Source organism: Ovis aries, chromosome 22 (assembly GCF_016772045.2).
Source record: "Ovis aries strain OAR_USU_Benz2616 breed Rambouillet chromosome 22, ARS-UI_Ramb_v3.0, whole genome shotgun sequence".
NCBI classification, from domain to species: Eukaryota; Metazoa; Chordata; class Mammalia; order Artiodactyla; family Bovidae; genus Ovis; species Ovis aries.
Window position 1 is genome coordinate 1,365,477 of NC_056075.1, and position 19,878 is coordinate 1,385,354.

Sequence of the window (19,878 nt, forward strand, 5' to 3'; positions counted from 1 at the left end):
GGAAGGGGTCCCTCTTTCTGCAACAAATGGCAACTCTTCTTCACCGAGACTGACATTCTGAGCACTCAGGGTACTCAGGGGCCAGCATGACTGCCAATGGACCAGACCCAGCAGCCGCAACTGGGACCCTTTTGTCCCTGGTCTCCTCCTGATGCAGACAACTGGCCAGAGTGCCCCGACCAGTAAGGAACAAGATACTTTATTGACCTCTCTCCCCTTCCCTCTCTCTTTCCTCTCCTTAACCCTTCCTATCCTTCCCTGTTTTTCTAGTCCCCCAGTCCTGGACGCAGGAATCTGGTCGAAGGGCCCTCAGCCTGAGCTGAGGATTGGAGACTGATCACCTCCTCTTGGCAGAGAACTCGAATTCTGTTTCTGATTTCTGGTAGGGCCGAGTTCCAGTCCTCCCCTCTCTGGAGGCCCAGGGAAAAGTCCTGTAATGCCTGGGTATCTGTAGGTGGCAGGAGACGTCTGTAAGGCCACCCCTTCTGCCCCTCCTCTCCTGCCTCCTCTCCCTTCTTTTTCAACCTGGCTTCCTTTCCTTCCTTGAAATCTTTGATGTTAGTACTTGGATCTGAAATTCTGTGTCTCTATAGGAGGTTTTCTGAGAGACTGTATTTTTGTATTTAATGGCTTCTCTGGTGGAGCCGAGGTAAAAGCATCTGCCTTCAATATGGGAGACCTGGGTTCGATCCCTGGGTTGAGAAGATCCCCTGGAAAAGGAAATTTTGCTTTGTCTGGCAAACATGTGGTTTAGACCTGCCACCATTTTGTTAAAACTTGATTTTCTTTCCCTGTGCCTTGAGACCAGGGCTCTCAGGAACACTTATCTAGACCATCTCTAACTCCTGACACTGAGGAAAAAAAAAAAAAAAAAAGAATTGAAGCTAGATCTTACACTGTGTCTGTCTAAATATGTCTTGGTGATATTTTTGTATATGAGCTCTATTTATTTGGCTTTAAAAAAGGTAAGCGCTTACAAATCAAGTAATTCTAAATTATTTAACAATAAATTCCAGGTTTATGTGAACTGGGGAATATTCAATGTTAAATACCTGATATTAATGTTTGTTTGTTGACCTATTTAATATAGACATGTCTTAGAGTACTTAACGTTAAGTAAAATATGTTCATTGTACCTAGGTTTAATATGAGTTAAATATTATATCTGTTACAAGTTTGTCAACAAGAAAATTACCTTAAGTAAAAAAAAAAAATAAATAAATAAATAAAAACTTCTAAAAAATGTAAATGAGATATGAACTTTTATATAAACTCTATTAAGAATAATTATTCTTTAAAAATATCCGTCTAAAATAGTCTCTCCAGATTGGTATAACTTAAAATCTGACCAAATGTTCTAAACCCTTTTAATTGATCTCTTTGATAAAAATTCCTAAATAGAACTCTTTTGAAGTTCTTTTGATCTCTAGCTAACTTTGGGGTGTTTCAGAGGGCCCCTGAAACATCCCAAAGAGAGATATTAAACTGTGCTTATTTGGTTGGTTAAATTACATGGAAAAGATTATCAGATGAGTAATAAATCCACTCAGGTTATAATGTATGGTAAAATTACTAATACAGATTTCCTAAAAATTATATGGAGTTTTTAACATTCTGATATGTCCTGGTATTTTAATGGAAAACCTGATAACTTCACAAAAGTTAGCCAAAGGACTGAATAAACCAGTGAATATGCTTATAACTTTTATGGTTTCTATCTGAAAAATTATGGGTTTGAATCTTATGTTTTCAGGGAGTAGGGGAAATCTTCCTCTCAAACTAATTATGACAATACTTTGGTAAAATTAAACATTATAAACAAAACAATTATATTTTCTATCTGACTCCTCCAAAAAATTGGAAGTTCTTAGGTTTCCAGTAAGTTTATCAAATGAGTTAGGAAGGTTATCTCATGGACAAAAAAATCTCAAGAAATTTTTGAGACCTTAAAAGGGAAGAATTCACCTAGATTTGTTAGGCAAAAGCTGTGATAAGCCTTTGTTGTGAGTTTCCCAGCCCTGTTTTATTTTAAAATTTCAGTCTGAGACTCTATAAATGTTTCAGCAAAATAAAAAGCCTATAATCAATTATGGTTATAAAAATCATCAGACCAAAATCAGTGAGAACAGACCTATTTTGCAAATAAACTAGCCTTAATTTGGTTCTATTTAAGAAAAATAAGGGTAACTTTAAGGAGAAAAAGATATTTCAAAATGTTAAATACCAGTTTGTTAATGGAGGTCTGTATCTAGTAAGTCTCATATCTTAGATAATTATTTGCTATTATGTGATGTTAATGTAAAATTTAATTGAATTCTTGAAGAACACCCTAAGTTTGTTTCTGAAGCTTATCTCAGTAATCTATCTTTGGATGAAGTTCAGATCCCTCATGACCTGCAACCAGGACTGGAAAAAGACATAATTTAAGGGGCTGTCTCCAACATGGATGGAAGGACGTTTTTTTATCAGGAGAAACTACACTACACCAGGATGACAAGACGACAGCATCAGAGGTAGATAGCTTCCCCGAGATGCTGGACCTGATTCGTATGATCATTTATGTTTTCTTGACTTCTTAGACCTTCACATATAAGTCAAATGCTTTTCTATCATAGGCCTGATTCTATGCTAGTTTTAAAAATCAATCCAATTATTGGGTTTGTGGCCAATAACCTGTGTCTAGTTCTGGGTTACCTTGGTAAATTTCTCTATTACCAGACTCTAACTGGTTGGCCTTGAGACAATTTGCTTAAAAAAAAAAAAAATTTAAATCATACTAAAGATAATCAGTCTAGTGACACTAGAAAACTGGGCTATGTTCCTTATAGATGGTGCCAATATATAATTTCCCTGGAAGATAAAGATTCTACAGGGCAGACTAAGTCAGATAACCTGAAGATATACTGGGCTACATCTAACGGAAGTTCTTAACATAAGTCTTACTTGTGATTTTACTAATACTGCTGGCTACGTTATTTGTATTTCACCTGTTTTACAAAATTGCTGTTTCTTACAACTGTATGTGTGTGAGGCCTTTAATAGAATAATATATAGTCCCGTATGAAATCAATGATGGTAACAGTGTAACTCTAGATATGGCAAGAAGCAACAAGAGGGACTATTTTCCTGGACCAAAAAGCTAGTAAGACAGGTGGTCCAGAGAATTTTAGATACTGTTTTATGGCCTAGTCCAGTAACAGCACATTGAGTGGCCTGTTTACCTGAGAATGGACACTCTCAGCACCACGGGATAAAATGGTCATGAACTGCCCCCCTCATAATCATGGTCAAGTTTATGAGCAAAAGGGGCTCTGCCAACTGAAGACTGACACTTCGCCATCTGCATCTACAAAGATTAAATCATGGCCGCTGCAACTGCTGACTTTCAATGCCCCTGAAAGGAGTTCAGGGTGAAAATCAGGAATGAGGCACTCTGTGCTCTGAGAAAAACTGGCAGAACAGGCCTTCAGATAGTTAGATCTTTTCAGGAAAAGATTTTATGAGTCCCAATTCTTGCATCTTCTCATACCTAGAGAAACACTGACATCATTAACGGTGAAATCTGCTTTGGCTATTAAGGAAAAGTTTACAATTAAAAGTCAAAATAGAGTAGCTATTGTTCAGGTATCCTGGGAACTAACTAGGTGATGCTACGGGTGTACTTTCAGTTTAGACCTTGTATTGCTAAACCCTTGAGTTTTCTGAGCTGTGTCAGGCTTGGATGCCACCATTTTCAAAACAATGTCTGCTGGAAGGTAGTAACCTTAATTTTTATAAAACTAGGCAACTGGCTACATGGCTACAAGTCTCCCTGAAGTGCCAGGTCCAGACTGGGTTTCAGACCTATTCTTCTAAAAAGAAATGAGATTAGAATTTTAATCATACAAGACTCAGATCTAAAACTTGGAACTCAGAAATACTTCCAATTCACTGTCTATACTCCAAGCTGGGGCAGTCCTATGCCCCATTTTGACAGGAAGTTATCACAGTCATAGTTGCCTATTTCCCTAAAATTAAAAGTGAGCGGGACTCTGTGGGGCTCTGGAGTGCAGATCTGTTCTGTGTTCTCCATTTCTTATCTGTAGGATATAGACTTTGTTCAGCCTCCTTGGCCTTCCCTGAATTCCAAAGCGGGATTCAAACAATTGCTAATCAGAGAAGGGAGGGGATGCAAAAACAGAAACAATCAAAGGTTGGTACAGCCTCCAGACAGAGTCCTGGTTCCTACTCAAAGAAATATGCATAACAATATCTTTGAGCCTCCACCCAGGTGGAAGATGGTAACTTCAGACTGAACACAAGATTCCTGGAGCACAGCTCTGTTGCCTCACCACCAACCCATTAGAAGGGGTCACAAAGCCTGCAACCCTCACCCCAAATGTTGCCTTCTGTTTCCAGGGACCAGAGATGGCCATCCTGTTAGGTCTCCTGTTTGGCCCTTGTCTATTTCATCTCTGAGAGGGGCCAACTAAATTGCTGTTACTACAAGGGTAGAAGCTGGTTTCAGATGCGGAAAACCCCAACTTAGATCAGATAGAGACTTCTGTTCTATTAGGCAGGCATACGTCCATGAACAGCAGGAAGAAGTTACAGAAGAAAGAGACCTCCGCCCCAATTCCCAAAAAATATCTTGAGTATGAAGTCTGTCAGAGGGCCTATGTGCTGCCTTAGGGGAAGAACATTGTTTTTATGTAAATCACTCAGGGGTAGTCAAGGAGTCCCTGGCCAAGATAAGAAAAGGGCAGAGTCAAAAAAAAAAAAAAAAAAAAAAAGAGAGAGAGAGAAATGTTTCAAAATTGGTTTGAATCCTGGTTCAACTCATCCCCCTGGTTCACAACTCTAATATCCTCCTTGGTGGGGCCCCTGATTATCTTGTTACTGCTACTCACCCTCAGGCCATGCTTACTAAACTAACTAGTGGCCTTCATTAAAAACTGCATCAACACGGCACAGCTCATGGTGCTCAGATCCCAATATGTGGCCCTGCCAATGGTCCCCTTAGCAGGAGACAATATAGAGCTGACCCCAGACCCATGATTGGGTCTGTCCTGGATCCTAGAGAAGGGGGAAATGAAGGACCTAAGCTACTCCATTTTGTAAGGTTCCGGGAAAAGAGCCTTTGGAAATCCCCTGACCTCACCCCACCACCTGTGAACCAATCAGAACCCTTGGACAGCCCAGGAAATTTGAGTCAAGCCTGGGAAAGGAGAACCAATCAGAACTCAACACCTAACCCTTCACCAGAAGGTGACCAATCAGACCCGGAGACTCCCATTTTTTGAATTTTTCGTGCGATAATACCCTATATAAGCAATGTAACCCAGAGCTCAGGGCTCCTCCCTATAGCTGCTGCAACGGTATCGGTGGGAGCCCCAGCTCGAGCTTGGTAATAAAAACTCTTTTGCTTTTGCATCGGATATCGGCTCCCTGGTGGTCATTGGGAGATTTCGCGACTTGGGCATAACACTTCAGCACTCAGTTTTCTTTATAGTTCAACTCTAACATCCATACATGACTACTTGAGAAAACAAAGCTTTGACTAGACAGACTTTGTTGACAAAGTAATGTCTTTGCTTTTTAATATGTTGTGTAGGTGGGTCATAACTTTTCTTCCAAAAAGCAAGTGTCTTTTAATTTCATGGCTGTACTCACCATCTGCAATGATTTTGGAGCCCAAAAAATAAAGTCTGTCTCTGTTTCCACTGTTTTCCAATCTATTTGCCATGAAGTGATGGGACCAGGTGCTATGATCTTAGTTTTCTGAATGTTGAGTTTTAAGCCAATGCTTTACTCTCCTTTTTCACTTTCATCAAGATGCTCTTTAGGTCTTCCTTCACTTTCTGCCATATGGGCGGTGTCATCTGCAATTCTGAGGTTATTGATATTTCTCCTGGCATTCTTGATTCCAGCTTGCGCTTCATCCAGGCAAGGGTTTCTCATGATGTGCTCTGCATAGTGTAACACACAGGGATTTCCAGATCTGGACTCAAGTTCACTTGAATGCCACATGCATTACAGTCAAGTTTCACCAGACTATTATTTTCTGCATATTGCACATATATACATATTTCTCTAATTTTAAAAATCTCTTCTCCTTTCCTACGTGCTAAAATGCTAATCAGCTTCTACAGGCTCACTTTCATAATTATTCTGACTCTCTGAACCTTCTGGTAATTGCTCCCTGTCCTGCACATTCACACACTCTATCTTCTATTACAGATAATTGTGCATATATCAGTGTCCAAGATTAGGCTCTATCTTCTTTGAGGGAGACGTTGTATTTTACGTTTTACTGAATCTCCATCTGCTCCTAGAAAAAGATCTTCACATAGAAGGTGTTAGATTGCCTTGAAAGTAATTATGAGATGTCCTTACTTCACTGTATACCACAGAAATGATCTTACAAGAAGGTTGACAATGATAAGTGGTGATGTTCTGAAATTTCTTAGTGCCATATTGTCAAAGATAAAATGAGAGCTATGATCAGCTTTTATGTAGTAATTCAAAGTGTGTTTGAAAATCATCTCCAAATGTGTATAATTTGTGATATAATATCAAAAGTGGTTAACTGGGAACGTAGCCTGTAAAAATGCTTTTAGGTTACACTCTGTTAATAGTTTTTACTCTGTGGTTAGTTGATCAGTTGTGTCTGACTCTTTGCAGCCCCATGGACTGCAGCCAACCAGGCTTCTCTGTCTATGGAGATTCTCCATGCAAGAACACTGGAGTGGGTTGCCATGCCCTCCTCCAGGGAATTTCCCCAGCACAGGGATTAAACCCAGGTCTCCCACGTTGCAGGCAGATTCTTTAACATCTGAGCCACCAGGAAAATACTAAACTAAGCATTTTATTTCATCTATACTGCTGTGTATCATTTCTCACCTTCCTTTGTTTTCTGACACCAAACTTTGGTTACATAACTGTTTTAAATTGTACTATAGAATAAAAATCCCTACACTTTTTTTTGTTTGTTTGTTTTATTGTGTAGGTCAGGAAGGAGGGAAAGACCTGGAGGATAGAGATTGTAGATCAGTGATAGAATCTCTGGTTTAAGTAGAAGGCAAAACCTGGAACAATGGAGTCTACTTACTGGGAGAAAGTGGATAGTCCAAGATTTGGGGTGAGAAATGAAGGGAGTTTCTGATTTAACATGCAAGTTATATGCCTTGTGAATAACTGAAGATGTTTTGTACTCTAAATTGATTTACTAAAAAAGATAACCGATTGAAATTCATTATGTGCCAGGCTTCAATGATATAACAAAAGGCATTCAAAATACTCTTCTTTCATCTCATTATGCATGGTCATACCTACTTTCTTTTTCCAGTTGTCCTTAAAGATGTTAAGAAACTCAGAATATGATAAAAGAACATATGGTCCCATAGTTAAACTGCACTTAGGAGGTGGGTATGGTAAAGAAATGTGAATTGTGTGAATAGTATGAACAGTTAACTACAGTGTCATCATCCTTTTTGGAAAAAAAAAAAAAACTCAAAAGACATGATACAGTGATGCTGAGTTAATAACATCATTTTCATATGAGAGGGGCCACACATATATGATATATCACTTAGTACATAAAGGATTAAGATCTACATTAATAAATATATCAGAAATTACTTATTTTATATATATATATATATTTTCTTTTCTAGAATAAGCATGACATTGTGATTCACAATTCTACTCTTGATTAAGTAGTAGTAAACTAGTAAATTAGTAAACTGCATTTAAGGGCTTCCCAGGTGGTGCTAATGGTAAAGAGCCTGCCTATAAATGTAGGAGATGTAGTAAGAGACATGGTTTGATCTCTGGGTCTGGAAGATCATCTGGAAAAAGGCAAGGCGATCCAGTCCAGTATTCTTGCCTGGAGAATCTCATGGACAGAGGAGCCTTGCAGGTTACAGTCCATAGTGTCACAAAGAGTGAGACACAATTGAAGTGACTTAGTGTACACAAACACACACACACACACACACACACTATACTTATATCTCTTGAACCTCTCTTAATATTACACTTCATGTGTATGTAGATTAGTAATAATAGCAAATATATACTATGATAGTATGAATGAATGAATTTATACTTGTAAGGCAGTTGGCTAAGTGAGATATGGAAATGGTTAACTAACATTGACTATGGAAAAGATAGGACGTATTTAATCAAGATATGAGACTATCATGATTTCACTCTTTAATGTGTTTAAATAATATCTAATTATAGTTTCTTAAAATTAGAGAAATTTAAGGAAAGAAAGAAAAAAATAAATTTAATAGGACATGTATATTCTCCCCAAATTTGCAAATATAAGACATAGAAATAAACAACAACAACAGAAAAATGTAAGGCAATTATAATTAAATTAGTTATTCTTGGTCTTCCCTTGTAGCTCAGCTGGTAAAGAATCGACCTGCAGTGAAGTAGACCCTGGTTCAATTCCTGGGTTGGAAAGATCCCCTGGAGCAAGGATCGGCTATTCACTCCAGTATTCTTGGGCTTCCCTGGTAGCTCAGTAGGTAAATAACCTACTTGCAATGTGGGAGACTTGGGTTCAGTCTCTGGGTTGGGAAGATCCCCTGGAGGAGGGCATGGCAACCCATTCCAGTATTCTTGCCTGGAGAATTCCCATGGAAAGAGGAGCCTGGAAAAAAAGAAATTTAATTTAACATGTATATTCTCCCCGAATTTGCAAACACAAAACATAGAAACATAAAACAAGTAAGGTAATTATAATTAAATTAGTTATTCTTGCTTCCAAAAGTAGAAATACTTATATTGTTCTGTTTTTATAGTCAATTCAATTTCATCTATTTTGAAGATTGACTTTTCTAAGTGAAAATCACATAGAAGGACTTCTTATTGCCAAGAAAAATTAGTTCCCTTTATCACCTACAAAGTAGGAGATAATTTAAAAGTGATCAGGACAAAGCATGTAAGCATTGTATGGCACTTTCATGCTCTCATTTTACATGGCAAGTATTTCTTGTGAAATATGTCGTGTAATCACTGAATCACACAAATCAAGCATAACCTTGCAGTTAAAATATCTACCATTAGAATTGTTTCAAACTTGAATTTAAGTCAGTTAAAATTTCCATTAAGTTGATGTATAAGAATTCTGTATGGAAATAATGATATGTAATCATAAATCATTTTGAAATACCTGAATTAGTCTTATTTCTGAAGTATAATATTTACATACTTCATCATCCACACACTGGAACAAATGTATACTATTTCTAGTGGTTAGTTGATAAAAGACACACTTGCTTATTTGACAAGATTTTATCTTTCCCTTTGTAGTTCTCATTTATCACATGGATGTCTTCATTCATAGGAATTTTCTTTTTTCCCTAAAATAAACCCTACATTTAAAGATATTAATCTCTATCTTTATATAACACCCAATTTTTTTCATGTATTTATGAGAACTGTAATTTTACATAATGTAATTTATATTATCCCTAAAAGATTGTTGAAAGAAGATGCTCTGGAGAAATTGCTCAACCACAAACAAAATCAAATAAGCCACAGATAATTCAGTAACATAAAAGGGAAATATTGCCATTTTATTCTATTTAAGGGTAGCCGAGTTCAAGACAGAATATAATAACAAGTCATGCTTTATTTTTAACTCCTGTCAACTCCTTTCTTGTACTAAGATTCCTCCAACCATACATATTATTGTTGCCTTCTTCCTAGGTGGCTTAGATGGTAAAGCGTCTGCCTGCAATGTGGGAGACCCGGGTTCAATGCCTGGGTCAGGAAAATCCTCTGGAGAAGGAAATGGAAACCCGCTCCAGTACTCTTGACTGGAAAATCTCATGGACGGAGGAGACTTGTATGCTACAGTTCATGGGGTCGCAGAGTCGGACACGACTGAGTGACTTCACTTTCCTTTCCTTTCTTCCTAGGTAACAGTATTATGAGATTGTAATTCTAGAGGAAGACATATCTTTCTATAACTATGTTGATAGGGACTTGGCAAAACTTATGAAAAACATAGTTGACTTGAAAATAGTCAACTTAAAAACCAGAACATTTGTTTCAGATTTCCCCAAAGTTCAGTATCTTTTCTATAAACGATAAATTTCTAAATATAGGGCAGACATTACAGAGCACTCACCGCCAGTGTGTGTCCTTCATAGTGCAACTATAGGGAACTATATCCTGTATTTCATGGTAAGCAATATATAAACATTATTTAACTGATAGAAAGTTCAACATTATTGGCATTTTCTTTGTTATGAACCATTGACATTGTCTTTATAGGTATACACAATTCTACAATAAGGTAAACTATACTCGATACATTATTTGAAACAAACACAACTTGTTAAAATAGATAACCCATTTATTCTGAGAAACCTTACAAAATTTAAATTAACAATCCACTATAGATTTGTAGCTATTATTAAGTGACAGACACCTTTCTTATTTATTGTTCTCACCAACTTGACCCTCTTTGGTTAACATTTGATAAATGCACAAAGAAAACTGTATAACGTTGAGAAGTTGGAATCAGTAGTATGGGATCATAAGGCTTTTCTCTTCTGTCTTTGAAACACTGATGCATTTGCTGAAGCCTATATACACTATGAATTTTTAGTGTTATTTTAGCCAGGAAAGATATGCTTTAAAGACATATCTGAAGTGAAGTGAAGTGAAGTCGCTCAGTCGTGTCCGACTCTTTGCAACCCCATGGACTATAGCCTACCATGCTCCTCTGTCCATGGGATTTCCCAGGCAAGAGTATTGGAGTGGGTTGCCATTTCCTTCTCCAGAGGATCTTCCCAATCCAGGAACTGAACCTGGGTCTCCAGCATTGTAGGCAGACGCTTTACCATCTGAGCCACCAGGGAAGTCCAAAGACATATCTCTTGTGAGTTATTTCTTGGATAAATAATCATAGGGATAGACAAAGTTCTAGAGACTATGGGACAAAATAGGAAATCATTACATTATTCTACTGAAAAGAAACTCTGAAAGCTGAAACAGCTTAACAAGGTCTCTAGTTTTGAGTTCTTCTTCTTCTTTTTTTTTTTTTTGGTACCCAATCCACAGTTGTGTATTCTAGCTATATTGGTCTAGTTTAGTAAAGAGCAAGAGTAGATAACTGATTGGATATTTATATGAAATATAAATGTGCATAATGTGCATGCATGTGTTTGCGTGCCTGTGTATTTGTGTGTGTATTCCTTGACACATGGTACCACTCACTCCAATGTTAGATTTTCGTAAATATATTTTAACTAACATAGTTACATTAACCTTTTAAAAACAACATAAAATTAGCAACTTATAAACTTCAGGAAAGCAAGTCATTTATCTTCTATACAACCTATAAATATTAGGAGGACAGAGAAAAATACACAGCATAACCTGCTAACATTGATTGATGATCCTACTCTTACACAGAAGGCAATTGGATGAAAGATAGAGAGGTAGAGATGGTATATAAGATTCATCTTCGTAATCTATTTTAACATACAGTTTCTTCGTTGATATTTGTAATCTTAATTCCCTTCCCCTCGCTGCAATTTCTTCCATAATTAACAAAACTTTTCAATGGAGGATTAGTATGGAATACAAAATAATGTTCATCCTATCTAGTTCTCTGGAAGCCTACTAGCAATTTCATACATAAATTTCTGTAGTGAGTTAGTGCTTCAAGAAATTCTGTTAAACTCTAGGTCTATTTGAGCAAAAACAATTTGTAATTGTGCAAAACAATTATTTATCACTGAAGTGAACCCTTATGTGAATTTTAAAAATCAATTAAATATATATCTAAATATCTTGAAAATTTAACAGTGGGAACTAAGGTATTATTTCCTAAAAAAGGAAATGTAAGGAAAGATAGAATAGTAAACTATGCATTAGACAAACCCAAACTTAATTGTTTTGTATTTGTTTACCTTTTGTATGTGAAATATTTTTTGTGGAGAAAAAAAGCCTTTAAACTATCTACAATTAGTTGCTTTTGAGTAAATCAGGATGTTTTTGTTTGTCAATTGAAATGTAACATCCTCAGATTGTAATTGCACCTGTAGAACAATCCTGATTTATCACTTTGACTAAGGGCATAATTTATTTGAAAATCCAAGGACACTACAAACATCTACCCAATGTCTTCAAAATATTTTGAATCTGATGATGAAAGCTTTACTATAATAATGTGCCTTCCTTTATTGTTTTGCTATGGCTGCCTCTACTCATCAGGAATTTGTTTCCTTACAAACTGCCCCCAAAACTCTACCATTGAAAGCCCAGCATTTGTATCATTTTCTTAGAAGGATTTCCATAATTTTATCCAATCTTCAGGCCATTGTAAAGACACATATGTATCTGTTAGTATGTATTTATGTGCTCATTCTTTTTAAGTTTACAACTATCTTCCTTTGTTTTTTCCATCTTTCTATGCCCTTAACAACAGAAACTCCATTTCATCCATCATTTGTGTCTTTTGCATTCAGCACTGTCACAGCCATAAGGCTTAATTACTATGTATGTGTATGTAACGAAAATGTCTCACAGTTTTCTAGTGTTTCATGTTCTGATAGCAAACCAGTCCCCTTTATAATTGTCTTGCTCTTCCATTCGATTTCTTAATTACATAGATTATGTTCTTTCTCTCATCTAGGACTTTGCATATTTGCAATATATTGATTTACCTATAATAAAATAAGAAAATTCATTATGATAATAAATCCCAATGTACTGGTATCTGAAAATTTATCTTACCAACAGTAATTAAACACAAGTTATAGTATTATACATGAAACGAATTGCCAGTCCAGGTTCTATGCATGATACTGGATGCTTGGGGCTGGTGTACTGGAACGACCCAGAAGGATGGTGCGGAGAGGGAGGAGGGAAGAGGGTTCAGGATGGGGAACACGTGTATACCTGTGGTGGATTCATGTTGATGTATGGCAAAACCAATAAAATATTTTAAAGTAATTAACCTCCAATTAAAACAAATAAATTTCTATAAAAACCCACAAGTACTACTTTTAACAAAATTTTGAATTCTCAGTGGAAATTGAAATGTTGTTTTATGAAGAAGTCCTTATTTTAAGGGGAAAATGTCTACACCAGTGGAAGGTAGTCATCTATTGCTGCTGAGAACACTACTCAAATCACAAGAAATCTTTTCAAACCCAGGAAGCTACTATATAATACAGTGACTCTAAAGAAGTTAACTAATGTCTTCTTTTACCCAAATCGAGGCAGTTGGATTTAATGCTCCCTGGTAGCCCTTCCAAATCAAATATTATATGCAAACAAATTTGTCCTTTAAAATTAATGAAAGTCCATTTCAAAGACTTTATGCTAACCTTTCTAATATTTAAATTATTCCATTCTCTGCTAAAGCTATGATTTTCCTTTTACTTTCAAGCTTTTTATAGCTAGATTTTTTTTTCCTTTTTTAATATGATCTTGTATTAAGCCTGACATTTCAAACCTGTTTTGACTGGATATTTATTGGTCTAAGAAGTATGAACATTTCTGTGGGCACTCAGTTTCTTAAAACTCAAGAAAGCAAAAATAATGGATTAAGTTTAAAGTAGTTTTATAGAGTCATTGCTTTTCCTTTAGGCCTGTGATTAAATGAGCAATAGCAATGCCATCCTACTGAATACAGTTCTTAAATTTAGACCCACATGAGTTTCTATTTTAGAGAGCATGACTATGAAAGTAGGGAAAACAATTAAGATACAGTGATCACATTCCTATTCACTTGATGATGGGCAAAATGTATGAGTTGTCTACAAAGTATTGACAGAGACCTTGTATTGTATAAATGAGGACAGAGTAGGATGTGGTGCATGTGAAGATGAAGATGCTCTTGGAGACATTGTTTCTTCTTTGTAATCTTTGCATTTAATAAAGATGATCTCTGTTAATGCTTAAAAGATCTTCAGGATGTGGATAATCACGATGGTGTGATCACTCATCTAGAGCCAGACATCCTGGAATGTGAAATCAAGTGGGCCTTAAAGCATCACTACGAACAAAGCTAGAGGAAGTGATGGAATTCCAGTAGGGCTATTTCAAATCCTGAAAGATGATGCCATGAAAGTGCTGCACTCAATAAGCCAGCAAATTTGGAACACTCAGCAGTGGCCACAGGGCTGGAGAAGCTCAGTTTTCATTCCAATCTCAAAGACAACGCCAAAGAATGCTCAAACTACCACACAATTGAACTCATCTCACATGCTAGTAAAGTAATCCTCAAAATTTTCCAAGCCAGGCTTCAGCAATATGTGAAGCATGAATTTCCTGATGTTCAAGCTGGTTTTAGAAAAGGCAGAGGAACCAGAAATCAAATGGCCAACATTCGCTGGATCATGGAAAAGCAAGAGAGTTCCAGAAAAACATGTATTTCTGCTTTATTGACTATGCCAAAGCCTTTGACTTTGTGGATTACAATAAACTGTGGAAAATTCTGAGAGAGATGGGAATACAGACCACCTGACCTGCCTCTTGAGAAACCTATATGCAGATCAGGAAGCAACAGTTAGAACTGGACATGGAACAACAGACTGGTTCCAAATAGGAAAAGGAGTATGTCAAGGCTGTATATTGTCACCCTGCTTATTTAACTTCTATGCAGAGTACATCATGAAAAACGCTGGACTGGAAAAAACACAAGCTGGAATCAAGATTGCCAGGAGAAATATCAATAACCTCAGATACGCAGATGACACCACCCTTATGGCAGATAGTGAAGAGGAACTGAAAAGCCTCTTAATGAAAGTGAAAGTGAAGAGTGATAAAGTTGGCTTAAAGCTCGACATTCAGAAAACGAAGATCATGGCATCCAGGCCCATCACTTCATGGGAAATAGATGGGGAAACAGTGGAAACAGTGGAAACAGTGATTTTGGGGGGACTCCAAAATCACTGTAGATGGTGACTGCAGCCATGGAATTAAAAGATGGTTACTCCTTGGAAGAAAAGTTATGACCAAACTAGATAGCATATTCAAAAGAAGAGACATTACTTGCCGACTAAGTTCCATCTTGTCAAGGCTATGGTTTTTCCAGTATTCATGTGTGGATGCGAGAGTTAGACTGTGAAGAAGGCTGAGCACCGAAGAATTGATGCTTTTGAACTGTGGTGTTGGAGAAGACTCTTGAGAGCCCCTTGGACTGCAAGAAGATCCAACCAGTCCATTCTGAAAGAGATCAACCCTGGGATTTCTTTGGATGCTAAAGCTGAAACTCCAGCACTTTGGCCACCTCATGTGAAGAGTTGACTCATTGGAAGAGACTTTGATGCTGTGAAGGATTGGGGGCAGGAGAAGAAGGGGACGACCGAGGATGAGATGGCTGGATGGCATCACTGACTCGATGGATGTGAGTCTGAGTATAATCCGGGAGTTCGTGATGGACAAGGAGGCCTGGCGTGCTTAGATTCATGAGGTCACAAAGAGTCGGACACGACTGAGCGACTGAACTGAACTGAACTGATGATTTATTTAACTTTTATTAACAAAAATTTAAGAATTTTTATAGAACATGATATTCCTTTATTACATGCATAATTTATTAATTGTGTAATTATTTGTTCTTTGCTTGTCTTCCTTTTCAAAATGTTAAATCTTAAGAGAGCAGGGATTGTGTTTTTCTTGGTCATATTAAGTTCAGTAACTGTTACATATGAAATACTTAATAATTTATGAATATTAATTGAATTAATTAAGATATAGTCCACTGATTGTCATTGTTCCTGAATGCTTAATAGTCTCTGTTTTTCATAGTCTTTTGATTTCAGAGGCTATCTGGGGTGTGGGGAAGGATTATCTCAATTTTGTTCATGGCAGAAAAGATACCTTTCTTAGTGATTTCCAAATGATAGAAATATTAAGTGTATCCTTGAAATTGTAGTTATTTTCAGCAGTCATGAACTATGCATTCAGTTTAGAATCTAGTTTTCTTTGTGTTTATTTGATTTTATCACAGTTATGAGTCACATGTTTGAATGGTCTTTATAGTTTTATTTCACCTAAAAATGTGGCTATGTTGTGGGTGTTTTGATTGTTAATGTTTCTGCTGTGGTTTTGTTTTTAAAGAAGCTACCTTTTAACACAATTTTATGGAGATATACATAGATATGACAATATTAATTTCATTTGCACATACTAATGGAAGTCAGAGTACTTTTTTGATTAAAAATAATTATTTATTATAACATCTTTGATTATTATTATAATTGCATATTATTACTCTGAAGAGCATATATCCACGGAGTACAAAAAAAAACTTCAGTAGTAAATATGAGTTCTGGATAAGCATTACTTAGCAGAGAAAATTCTTCATAACAGAATTCATATTTGACATTTTCTTTGAGGCAAAGTATGAGTAGGAATATAGAGATGTGTCTACTAAGGAACATAACTGCTTTTGTAACTATGGCCATTTAATATTTTATAATTCTATATTTATGACAAAATTATATCCAATCCTACGTTGACAAAGCCTTTGAGGTGAACTCATACTACATCTAACTAAGTATGCTTATTTCAGTTAGGCACTGGACTTTACTTTTAGAACGTGCACCTACAGACACATTATCTTTGACAAAGGAGGCAAGAATATACAATGGAGAAAAGACAAGTTCTTTAACAAGTGGTGCTGGGAAAACTGGTCAACCACTTGTAAAGAATGAAACTAGAACACTTTCTAATACCATACACAAAAATAAACTCAAAATGGATTAAATATCTAAATGTAAGACCAGATACCATAAAACTCCTAGAGGAAAACATAGGCGAAACACTCTCTGACGTAAATCACAGCAGGATCCTCTATGATCCACCTTCCAGAGTAATGGAAATAAAAGCAAAAATAAACAAATGGGACGTAATTAAACTTAAAAGCTTTTGCACAACAAAGGAAACTACAAGCAAAATGAAAATACAGTCTTCAGAACAGGAGAAAATAGTAGCAAAATGAAGAAACTGACAAAGAAAATTCATGTCAAAAATATACAAGCAGCTCCTGCAGCTCAATTCCAGAAAAATAAACGACCCAATCAAAAAATGGGCCAAAGAGCTAAACAGACATTTCTCCAAAGAAGAAATACAAGTGGCTAACAAACACATGAAAAGATGCTCAACATCACTTATTATCAGAGAAATGCAAATGAAAACCACAATGAGGTACCATCTCACACAGGTCAGAATGACTGCTATCCAAAAGTCTACGAACGATAAATGCTGGAGAGGGTGCGGAGGAAAAGGAACACTTCTACGCTGTTGGTAGGAAAGCAAACTAGTACAGCCACTATGGAGGACAGTGTAGAGATTCCTTATAAAGCTGGAAATAGAACTGCCATATGACCCAGCAATCCCACTTCTGGGCATACACATTGAGGAAACCAGAATTGAAAGAGACATGTGTACCTCAATGTTCATCACAACACTGTTTACAAGAGCCAGGACATGGAAGCAACCTATATGTCCATTGGTGACGAATGGATAAGAAATTTGTGGTACACATACACAATGGAATATTACTCAGCTGTTAAAAAGAATGCATTTGAATCAGTTCTAGTGTGGTGGATGAAACTGGAGCCTATTATACAGAGCGAAGTAAGTCAGAAAGAAAAACACCAATACAGTATATTAATGCATATATATGGAATTTAGAAAGATGGTAATGATGACCCTATATGCGAGACAGCAAAAGAGACACAGATGCAAAGAACAGACTTTTGGACTCTGTGAGAGAAGGCAAGGGTGGGATGATTTGAGAGAATAGCATTGAAACATGTATATTAACATGTGTGTAATTGATCGCCAGTCCAGGTTCGATGCATGAGGCAGGGTGCTTGGGGCTGGTACATTGGAATGACCCTGAGAAATGGGATGAGGAGGGAGATGAGAGGGAGGGTTAGGATGGTGAACACATGTACACCCATGGTTGATTCATGTGAATGTATAGCAGAACCACCACAATATTGTAAAGTAATCAGCCTCCAATAAAAATTTTAAAAAATTAAAATAAAAGTGCTTAACAGTCTGATACTTAGTTATTAAAAACAAGCAATCAAACAAAAACAAAACAAGCAAGAAAAAGAAAATGGATGGGGAGAATAGACAGTGAAAGCAAACCACATGAGCAGTATTTTCAGTGAAAGAGCTCATATAGTGAGGTGAGCAGTAACAACCAAAATGCAAGGCACAAAATTATAAAACATTGATATAATTTATACAGTTGTGATTAACATAGACAATTACTATTATAGGAAGTATAGAAGAAAAGAGATCATTGCTGATTCCAGATTTTCAGCCTATAAGCCTAACAGCAAGTATTATTTCATGTTGACATTTTTGTTTATGTCCTGGGGTCGAGAATGTTCATAATGTCCAGCTAAATATAATCAGACACCTCACTTGAGAATAACACATGAATTCTAGTCAAGACTTTTGGTAAAATCCTTTAAAAGGTTATTGTTATATAAAATATCTTAGAATCTCAGATTTCCAATGCTCATGACATTAACATGGATAAATAACTGTAAATTAAAAAAAAACATCACATTCAATATAAATCTATGTGTAATAGTTTCAGGTCAGGCAAAATTTTGCAAAATATAATGATGCTTAAATATTCAGTTAAAATAATAATATTCTGAAAACTACATTTAGTTTTCTAGCTTTGGTGAAGAATGCCTTCTGAAATATGTCCGTCCTTTGTCCTAAAAGCATGATGAGATTTCCGATTTTTTTTTTTTTTTTTTTTTAGTTTACTCAGTATTATTTAAAAGCCTAGTACCACCAACTATCAGGGCTTTCTTGGTGGCCTTGAAGGTAAAAAAATGTGCCTGTAATGCAGGAGATCTGGGCTCAATCGCTAGGTCAGGAAGATCCCCTGGAGAAGGGAATGGCTACCCACTCTAGTATTTTTACCTGGAAAATTCCATGAACAGAGAAATCTGGTGGGCTACAATCGATGAAGTGTCAAAGAGTTGGACATAACTGCACACGAGTGACTAACACTTTCACTTTTCACTTTTTACCACTATCTATCACAAGAATCATATATTTATTGTAAAAAAGAAAGTTTCTGGTAAGATTTCAAAGCAAGTCATGACTTATTCATAGTTACAAAATAAATTTCTTTCATTTTTCTAATTTTTACCTTGATTAGTGTAACATAAACCATCAGCTCTAATGTCATTTTAACAAATAATCTATTTTGGTGACAGAGATAGAGATGAATTAGCAATTTTAATTTATTTTCATAACTTTTTTGATGTACAAGTGCATCTTGAATGATGGATAGTAATAGACAATTAATATTCTTAAGTAAATATACTGTAGAAACTTTAGACTATCCTGTATTTTAGTACAAATTTGATTATGTCTCACTCAAATTTCAAACCATGTCTCACATGTATATGTACATATGTATACCTGTATATATGTACAGATATACACATGTCTATACAAAGCACTTCACTTTCCCAAAGGTGAAAAGGCAAAGCACATATGAATTGAAAACTAATATTGAGCTACACATTATACATGGAGAAGTATAATGCTTTTTAAATTGTATAAAGATGACAAGGCTATGACTCTAGGAGCAGTATTATTTTCTCCTAGATATTATGTGTAGAATTTGGATAAATTATCACAAATAAATTCAGTTTATGTCTTCATGAACATTTAATGTTACTTTTTTAATATTTGATGACAAAGATGATTATAATTTTGGTTTGATGCATTTTTTAATGAAAATATAAAGTTCAGAATCAAATATTAAAAATAAACTAGGAATGTTTAGAATATTTTACAGTATAGCCTAATTCTGAGCACTTCTTAAAAATATACTCAGCAAGCATTTATTAAGTACGTGAATTG